The sequence below is a fragment of the Bison bison genome, unplaced genomic scaffold (assembly GCF_000754665.1).
Source record: "Bison bison bison isolate TAMUID 2011002044 unplaced genomic scaffold, Bison_UMD1.0 scf7180017864309, whole genome shotgun sequence".
In the NCBI taxonomy this organism is placed as follows: Eukaryota; Metazoa; Chordata; class Mammalia; order Artiodactyla; family Bovidae; genus Bison; species Bison bison.
The window spans coordinates 7805793-7815924 of NW_011494881.1; the positions used below are offsets into that span (position 1 = coordinate 7805793).

Below are 10132 nucleotides of genomic sequence, written 5' to 3' on the forward strand. Positions count from 1 at the left end.
GCATACAGGTTTCTCAAGAGGCAGGTCAGGTGGTCTGGTATTCCCATCTCCTTCAGAATTTTCCACAGTTTATTGTGATCCACACAGTCAAAGGCTTTGGCATAGTCAATAAAGCAGAAATAGATGTTTTTCTGGAACTCTCTTGCTTTTTCCATGATCCAGCGGATGTTGGCAATTTGATCTCTGGTTCCTCTGCCTTTTCTAAAACCAGCTTGAACATCAGGAAGTTCACGGTTCACATATTGCTGAAGCCTGGCTTGGAGAATTTTGAGCATTACTTTACTAGCATGTGAGATGAGTGCTTAGCCATAAAAAAACCCTTGCCATTTGCAATAACATGGATGGATCTCGAGAGTATCATGCTAAGTGAAATAAGTCAGAGAAAGACAAACACCAAATGATTGAACTTATATGTGGGATCTAAAAAACAAAACAACAAATAAATAAAAACAAAATGAAAACAGGCTTGGAACTTCCTTCAAGGGGTTAAGAATCTGCCTGCTAATGCAGGGGACACGGGTTCGATTCCTGGTCTGGGAAGATCCCACAAGCCAAGAGCAACCAAGTCCATGTGCCACAACTACTGAGCCCACTCACCACAACTGCTGAAAACACATGCCTGGAACCCATGCTCCACGAGAGAAGCCACCACGAGGAGAAGCCCGTGGACAGCAATAAAGAGCAGTCCTTGCTCGCTGCAACTAGACAAAGTCCACAGGCAACAACAAAGATCAGTGCAGCCAAAATTAAGTAATTAATTAAGGAAACAGGCTCTTAGAAACAGAGATCAAATGGGTGGTTTCCAGAGAGGGAAAGTTTGAGGGAACTAGGTAAAGAGAATTAAGGTTTTGAATTTCCTGTTATAAAATAAATAGGTCACAGGACAGGGATGTAATATACAGATTGAAAAATATCATCAATAATATTAAAATAACTTTGTATGAGAACAAATGGTTACTAGATTTATTATGGTGTACATTTCATAGTGTATTTAAATGTTAAATCACTATGTTGTACAGTGAAACTAACATAACATTGTATACCACTATGTTTCAATTAAAAACAAAAAAAAAGCTGAAACTTTATAGCTATTTCACAACAACTCCCTAGTTCTCCCTCCCACCAATCTCTGGTAACCACCATTCTCTGTCTCTACAAATTTGGTTACTTTGGATACCTCTGTATCTATAGATATGTGTGGAATCTTATATATCTATGTGTGATTTTTGTGACTGGCTTATTTCACTTAGTATAATGTCCTCAAGGCTTCCCAGGTGATGCAGTGGTAGAGAACTCTTCTGCCCATGCAGGAGACACAAGAGATTCAGGTTCAATCCATGGGTTGGGAAGATTCCCTGGAGTAGGAAATGGCAACCCACTCCAGTGTTCTTGCCTGGAAAATTCCATAGACAGGGGAGCCTGGTGGGCTACCAGGGTGTCAAAGTTGCACACATTGAGTGACTAAGCATGAGCCCGACAATGTCCTCAAGATTCATCCATGTTATATAGCAAGTGACAAGCTTTTCTTCCTTTTAAAGACTGGATAATACTCCACTGTATGTTTATACCATTTTGCTTCTCTCTTCATCTGTCAGTGGACACAGATTACTTCATCATGTGGCTATTGCGAGTACTGCTGCTATGACATGGGTATACAAATTTCTTTGAACTCTGTTTTAAGTTTTCTTTTTGATATATACCCAGAAGTGGAATTGCTGGACATTTGCTAGTTCTAGATTTAATTTTTTGAGGAACTGCCACACTGTTTTCCACTGTGGTTTGCAACATCTTACAATCCCACCAATAGTGCAGAAGAGTTCTAATTTATATCCTTTGCCAACATGTGTTACTTTGTTTTTTTTTTAATAAGTCATCATACATGTATGATGTATGTATTTCATGTATATTCATTTTTTCTTTTTTACTAGATTTTAAACTTATTCAGGGCAGGGATCATGTCTCAGGGCCTAGAGTAGTGCTTGGCATACATTAGGTATTTGAAAGTAATTTTTAGTTCATTGAATGAAATGAGCAGTTTGAGTTGAGTTCCGTTCTTTTAGTTTTAGAACTTGGCGTTGAATTTTCTTTATGATTAGACTAAGCTGACTGTGACAATGCAGACTGAATAAGTCTTTAGGACACTTTGCAAAGGAGCAGAGGGTGTGCATGGGGAGAATGACACTGCTGCTTCCTTCTTGACTACAAATACAAGCATTGCGGTCATCCCATACGTTGCTGGGTCCATTGTTGAAAGGCATAGTTCCCACACTCCCTGCAAAGGGATAATGCTCTGGAAACCCAGTTCTATTCATGTGGAACCAGAAGAAAACAAACAAATAAACTGACCTTGGGAAGCTCAGAAGTTGGGCCAGCATAAGATCTGTGAGGAAATATCACAGACAGACAAATACCAGTAAGAGACTTCCCTGGTGGTCCAGTGGTCAAGAATATACCTGCCAATGCAGGGGACACGGGTTTGATCCCTAGCCTAGGAAGATCCCACATGCCACGAGGCCACTACGCCAATGGGCCACAGCTATTGCAGCCCATGTGCCTTGAGCCCATGCTCTGCACCAAGAGAAGCCATTGCAATGAGATGCCAGCACACTGCAACTAGAGAAAACCAGCACAGCAACAAAGACAAATACAAATTTTTAAAAAGAAAAGCACCAGTCAGTACAAGTATTCTCAATTCTTCTTTGTTCTCAGGGTCACTCAGCTTCTCCCAATTTTTCTGAAGCCTTGAGTTGTCAATTTCTTATCCATTCCCATGACTTTGACAGTTACTCTGATTCCCCAAGTTCTTTTAGTTTCTACATGGAAAAGTCCCTCCATTAGCCATACGTTTGGCATTTTTAAAACTATCATTATTATCTAAAAAAGGAACAAGTACAGAGGTGCTGAAGCAATTAGCTTTCAGAGAACAGATTCTTTAGAAAAATCGCCTCAGGGTGACTGGGTTGGCACAAGGCTCTCAGGTGTACATCCCCTTCTTGATTCATCTGTCTGTGAAACTCCGTCCCAAAGTCAGCCTTCCAGCCCTGGATTTTCCCACCTCTGCTCTCTTCGGGCCTCCATCTCAAAGGATAGGGTTAGAGTTGAAGCCCCAGTCGATAGAAAATGTGTGATTTAGTTGGGCGTTCTTAGGGGGAAAAATAAAGTAACACTCCCTAGGCATGCACTGACTGACATTTTCTCCAAGCTTGTTTGATGGTAAGAATCTTCTGGGATGTATATAAAGAATAAGATTCCTGAACCCACTTCTGGACTTAATGAATCAGAATTTCCTAGGAAGTTAGCTGAGATTTTGTAATTTTTAAAACATTTAAGACAAGGTTGGAAAACATAACATTAGTAAATATTTATTATTACAGATTTTCGGGGAACCTACTTAACAGGGTATATTTTTTCCCCTCAGAAAGAGGTAAAGGGACAAGACTATTGATATTGACTTGGCTGTGTGTCCTCAACCTCTCAGGGCCTCAGTTTCCTTATCTGAGGGGTGGATACTGCATCTCCTTCACTGAGGATTAAATGAGAGAATGCACACAGGATGATTACTCAACGCCTGCTAAATAAAATCCATGCTCAGTGTAGAGATGCTATTGTTATTTCCCCACAGAAAAACCCTAGGTATCTCCATCATATAAATATGCGTGAATAACAGTTTTGAAAAAGAAAAAACTCACCTTTGATGCTTCCAGAGAGCCACACAGAAAAATAAGCACATGCAGAAGACCCAGTGAACTTCTCTGACTGGACCCTGCAGATACAGCCATGGCTGGGTTTATTAGGCAAAAGGAGGAATATTTTTTCAGTCTGGCTCAAGCTGCACAGATAGGATTCAACCCAGACATGACTTGGACTACTGGGGCACTCTGGGATGGCATCATGGGGTTAGAATAGGGATATTAGGTATAATGACTAGCATCTCCACCTTCCTGACTGAATATGATATTGCCTCAGAGGTAGTTCTCCAAACCCGGGAATCAACCAACCCTGGGTGTGACTCTCAGCTCTACCATTTGCCTGCAGCGTGACCATGGGTAAACTGCTTAAACTCTGGGACCCTCAGTTTTCTCATCCATAAAAGGGTGATATTAATAGTACCTTCCTTAAAGGTTGTTGTTAACACTGAAAAAATGCTGATGCTGCTCAGTCGCTTTAGTTGTGTTCAACTCTTTGTGACCCCATGGACTGTAGCCTGCCAGATTCCTCTGTCCATGGGATTCTCCAGGCAAGAATACTGGAGCAGGTTGCTATACCCTCCTCCAGGGGATCTTCCCAATCCAGGGATCAAACACATGTCTCCTGTATTGCAGATAGATTCTTTACCGCTGAGCCACTGGAAAGGCCAGAAAAAGAAAATGAATGTAAGCAATAGAAGTTGGCTATTATAATCTATAATCTATCTTCAACAAGGGATAGATTATAATATCCCCTTGGAGAGAACTGACTTCCTCTTTAGTTTCTGTCATATTACTACCATCACTGTTCTCAGAGTAAACAGGAGCCTCCTGGTTAGATTGTCTACGTACTATTCCTTCTCTTCACTCTGCACACAGATCTCTTCCAGGGGCTCCCTGCCATGCCGCCTGCCCCCTCTTCTCACAGACTTCCATACATTCCATCCTCTAGTATCTTCTAAAAGGGAACTGACCTCTCCCCAGGATTTGGCTGCTTCATCACACTGTTATCAATCACCGTTTGGAGAAAAGAAACACCTTCCACAGGTGGGTAGGAAGACAAAGAGACTGAGGGTAGGGATTGAGGGTGGTCAGGAAGGGAGGAGAGCAGATTCAGAATAGGAGGGGGAGCGGGGGAGGAAATGTGTCACGAGGTTCCTCAAAATTGGTGAATTCTGAATCTCATTTTCAGTGAATGAACTCAGATGATTCACTTCCCTTCTTCAGCCCTCTACTTTCCTCTCTGTGTAATGGAAAGGGAAGTGCTGCATTTGTGTTAAAGGCAGAGTTATAGGATGCAGCGTGCGAGAGTCCTAAACCCATGAAATTATACCTCATATAGGCTGTGGATGTTATGTTGGTTTTCTTCTGAACAATATTTTTGAGTATGCTAGCTCCTAGTTGAACATACTTCCTTTAACGGCCTTGACTTCTTGGCAGTTTTTAGCAAACCCATCAGTTTTTGGTTTCCCATTCTAGTCTTTTGTTCCTGGAATCCCTTTTAGCTTCCAGCTAAGAAGCTATTGCCATCCAATAACGTGTTCTGGGCTCCAAGCAGAAGTCCTAGGACCAGGGCCTAGCTTTGTTTCTGGTAGGTGGCCTCAGAATCCAGAAGGTCTGGAAAGCCATTACCAACACTCTTTGAAGTAATAAGTTCCTGATTTAGGAAGTAACCAGATTTAGATTAGGGACAAAGGAAAATCTGGCCAAGGCTCAAAATAATTAACTCAGAGGTCTGAGCTTCCTGGCTTGGGTGGGGCTAGAAATTGGACCAGACATGATGAGGCAGAAATGATGAGAATGGGTAGGGATCGTAAGATGAAGCTGGAGGGTCCAACTTGGCCCCTTTGTTCACTGAGGAAAGACTATAACCTCAGGGTATAGCCCTTGGGCTTTTTGCTTTCCATGAGTAAGGAAGCAAGTATGTGGTTTCCCCCGCCCTACTCTTTCCACAGGCCACTGGGGGCCTAGCAGCTCCAGCACCTCCCCTATCATGTTACAGGCCTCAGACGTGGCTTCCAATGCCTACTGTGAAACAGTATCTTCCCCCTTAGCATTAAACATGCAGAGAGACCCAACATGTCTTCAGACCCAAGGAAATTATGCGACCAGCATTCAGTACCTCCTTCCCAGAACTGCAGAGGAATCTGTCTGTCCCACGAGTGTGAAAGAAAGAAGAGTTTCAGGTCACGGACAACTAAAGAGGAGAAGGAGAGAGTGGGAGTCAGCGCTGTGGGGGTGAGCAGCGCACACAGCTGGCCGGTTGCTGGGAACTGTTGGCTAAGGACATAGCATTGCCACTTGACTGGAAGCCTGGGATGAAGTCCCAGGAATAGCCTGGACTTCTGAGCCAGGACAGTCATAGACAGGAAGGCAAGACAAGCATTTGAGGTAGGAATTATAGTTTACAAATTTCATCCATGAATCTCTAGCATCTAGAACCATACCTGACGCACACAAGGCCCATGATAAATACTGAGTGATTTAATAAAGGAATGAACAAATGATTTCACACACGACTATGACCTCATTCAAAGTGAGGCACAGGCAGGGCAGGCGTTGCCTCTTTTTGTACGTGGTCAACTGAGACCCAAAGAATTAACTGTCTTGCCTGAGGTCATTCGACTTGGACGTGGCTGACCTGTGGCTAGACACTGTACTTTATACACAGTACCAAGTTGAATATTCTTGGTATAGCATCCCAGGAAAACATCCTGTGACTCTACATGAACTTCCCTTTGGGTCCTGCTAGTCAGAAAATAGCCCTTCAGTGGGCCAGCTTCCTAGACACAGTCTCAGGGCCAAGTTCGGCATCCGGGTCCTCCTTGCACATTTGGCCTCCGCCTGCTTTTTTATGAGTCTCTCCAGGAAACAGCGCCTCTCCATTAGTCTCTTTTGCCACATCTAACTTGAGGGGTCTGGACTGCTGAGATGTGGAAGCAGGAGGTTGGTGGGTTTATTCTGAGAGTCAGGAACAGAATGAAACCACATATATTCAGTTCCTTATTTTCTCACACTTGATAGAAACCTCAGATACCCTAGACCACTAAGTTAGTTTCAGGAATTCAGGCAAGAGACTAACTCATAATATAGCCGGGGCCTCCCGGGAGCTCAAAGTCCATGGTCCAAGGTGTGTTTCCAGAAGGAGGTCTCCAAAGCCAGCAAGAGGGCTCCCCTAAGCAGGAACATCTTACATCTGATCCTTCTCTTCAGAGTCTTCTGTTCTGAATCCTTCTCTTTGGAGGCAGTGAGGTATAGAGCACAGGACCAAGGATGAGAAAATCTGGATTCTAGTGCTTGCTTTCCCACTTATCAGTTATGTCTCTTCTCTCCACCTCATTTTCCTCATTTACAGAATGGGAAAAACAATTCCCAACTATGTAAGGCAGCTCTGAGTTTAAAGAGGAATGGTTTGTATCAAGGTGCTTTTTAGCAAAAGACAGAAATTATGTCAGTACTATTTTTTTATGGCAAGGCAAAAAAGAAAAGACAAAAAGGAGGAGGGAAACTTCTAGGGCGCCCCAGAATGCTTTGTTCTCACTTGTTCATGGATTCCTTCATAATAAAGCACCAAGGTGCATCAGGTGCTGAGGGAGAGAAAGATACTTAAGATGTAGTGTCTGCCCTAAAAGAATTAAAAGATGACTGTGCACCAAAAGATGAACACAGATTTCAGAGAGCACCCAAAGGTCACAGAGTGGAAAAGAAATTCTATCTTCACAGAAGCTCTAGGATTGTTCAACCAGGTGAAGAGGCCACAACAGGAAGGAGGGGGAAGAGGAGTGTCATGGTGCATAACGGTCTCCAAGTCTCTTTGTCCGGGAGGAAATGAGGTCATCCTGCTCTCAGAATCAGCATGACAGCCTCCAGCCAAGTAATCTGAAGTCATGAGAGCTGCCGGGAGAGTGCTGTGAATCACAAGAGTCAGCTGGGAATTTCCTGATAACTAACCTACAAGTTTCGGGGTAAGTCCTCAGGCTGCAACATCTCTGTTTACATTTTGATCACGTTTATTTACAATTAGTGGGTTCTAACTCCAAACAAAGCATACCACGATCTTCTAGAGGAAGTAGCAAAACTGGTTCGGAGGCCTCTAGCATTCTGACTCAGTACGTGAGGCTGGCAGCTCAGAGCTGGGCACAGAGAATCCCTCCAGAGGACGATGGGTCACCGGCCTCACAAGCTGGATAGTGAGCTTGTACTTTCCCCAGGCAGAGGCTGGAATCCTGAGACCTCTGGCTGGAGTAGAGCAAAGAGGCTTCCCTTCTTCCTGCTCTCCTGGTATTCTCTCCTACCCGTCTCAGGTGAACCCAGACCCAGGGTCCAGGTTTGCCAGGCAGCAAGATGCTGTAGGCCTCTGGTGGCCCAGACGGTAAAGAATCTGCCCGCAATACGGGAGACCCAGGTTCAATCCCTGGGTTGGGGAGATCCCCTGGAGAAGGGAATGGCTATCCACTCCAATATTTTTGCCTGGGAAATCCCATGGACAGAGGCTACAGTCCATGGGGTGGCAAAGAGTCAGACATGACTGAGCCTTTAACACTAGGCAGGGAGAGGGACCAAGCCTTATGCCTCTTTGGGCCTCCCCGTGGGTCCCTTCTCCTAAGCCTTGGGAGGATTCAGCCTTCTCCCCTTCCACTGAGGTGACAGGGTGGATTCAGGTGACTCCAAGCCCTGGTTCCCAACACTAGGGGGAAAGGGATGGGGGTGACTGAACTTCAGAGTCCCTACTGTGGTTCTTCAGCTCTGCCTGAGAGACAGGTGTACATGCATGGACTTGTGTGTGTGTACACAACTGGGCACTTGCCCTCAGGCAGGAAGTATAAGTAGAGTTCTTTACACATGGTCTTTCTGAAGACCAATCTTACTTGATGAGCAATTATTTTACCTTACTAGAAACCAGGTTTTATGATATAGAATACTTAATAAACATGCATTTAAAACTGTAATTATCTTTTTGGAATGGGTGATACACAAGGATATTTTCAAAAATTTAACAGTGCAAAAGGCCATATAGTGAAAAATAAATCTTCCTATTCGTGTCCTCCAATTTCCCAATTCCTTTCCTCAGAGGTTAAAACAAGTTTCTACATTAAGAAGGCTTTATTCTTCCACTGTCTTTATTAAGTGACAATACTATGGATGGTTCATTAGAGGAACTTCCTGGAAGACACATCAAAACTTCAATAGAAAGCATCGACAGTTTGTGCCCTGAGACTTTATTCTCACGTGGGTGAGTGTAAAATCGCCTCAATCGTGTCTCTTTGGAACTTTATGGACTCTAGCCTTCCTGTGTCCTCTCTAGGGAGATTCTCCAGGCAAGAATACTGGAGAGGGTTGCCATGCCCTCGGGGGATCCAATCCAAGTCTCTTATGTCTCCTGCATTGGCAGATAGGTTTTATGCCACTCATGCCACCTGGGAAGCCCTGTTCTCACAATCCTACAGAATCATAGCAGGATTCTTATCCAGTCCTTATCAAGCCCTCACTTTCAAAGACCTCCCTTAAATCAAACTGCAAAAGTGAAAGTCGCTCAGTCGTGTCCGACTCTTTGCGACCCGTGGACTAGTCCACGGAATTCTCCAGGCCAGAATACTGGAGTGGATAACCTTTCCCTTCTCCAGGGATCTTCCCAACTCAGGGATCGAACCCGGGTCTCCCGCATTGCAGGCGGATTCTTTACCAGCTGAGCCGCAAGGGAAGCCCAACCAATCTACAAATTCTCAATAAAATCCGACGCCCTCCCCCACCCCTTGACACGACCAAACTGCCTTACTGCAGTAAGCAATAAACTCAGCTTGTCTTATCCACTGGTTGTGTTGATTTTGGAGAAGCCGGCATACTACAGGGGCAGCTCCAATAAGCAGGGTTTTTGGCTTTTTTTGGTGTTTCCAGCGAGCGTGCATTTTCACATTGAGAAAGACTTCACAGCTGTATGAGCTGCGGGCTATGCCCCTAAGCCCAGGGGTCCGAATCGCTGTCCTAGGCAGTTGGAGGCCGAGGGTGGAGAAGAGCTGGTTTACTGGAGGGGAGTCTCCCTAGCGCCTCTCCTTTTGGCAAGTCGGGAGGTGGAGGGTGCTGCACCCGGCGGGCCCAGGCCAGGTGAATGGAAGGAGGGGGCGGTGAATTTAGTTACCTCTCCATGTCTAGGTTCAGACCTGGTTCGTCCCCTCCCCTGGGGACCGCGCTGCCCCTCACGGTTTCGGTTGTGGAAGCCTGCAGGGTCCAAGTGGCGGCGCGCCCTTAGGGGAGGGGAGGGAAGGGAGCGGACCGGGCGATCCCGGGCTGGGGCGGGGCTAGAACTGGGGCGAGTCCTAATATAGAGCCTGCAGTGCCGGCTGGCAGCACAGCGCAGAGATTGGAGCCCTAGACCCCGGCGGAGCATCAGAGTGCCTACAAGTCCCCACAGTCCTGGTCCTGCGCCCCTCTGGCCGTAGCCGCGGGGG

At 45.3% G+C, this 10132-nt stretch overlaps 1 protein-coding gene across 2 annotated transcripts in view; it reads left to right on the plus strand.

Annotated features, from left to right (window-relative positions):
• Positions 1–7525: 7525 nt before the first annotated feature.
• The window catches only part of PLAU (plasminogen activator, urokinase), an 8672-nt gene continuing 6065 nt past the window's right edge, over positions 7526–10132 (plus strand). Inside the window, exons 1-3 of one of the 2 annotated variants that reach the window (XM_010852346.1) lie at positions 7526–7651; positions 8815–8919; positions 10019–10129. The gene's annotated coding sequence lies outside the window, so the exon portion shown is untranslated. Of the gene's footprint in view, positions 7652–8814; positions 10130–10132 lie in introns of both variants that reach the window. The other variant, XM_010852344.1, reaches the window with a different exon arrangement.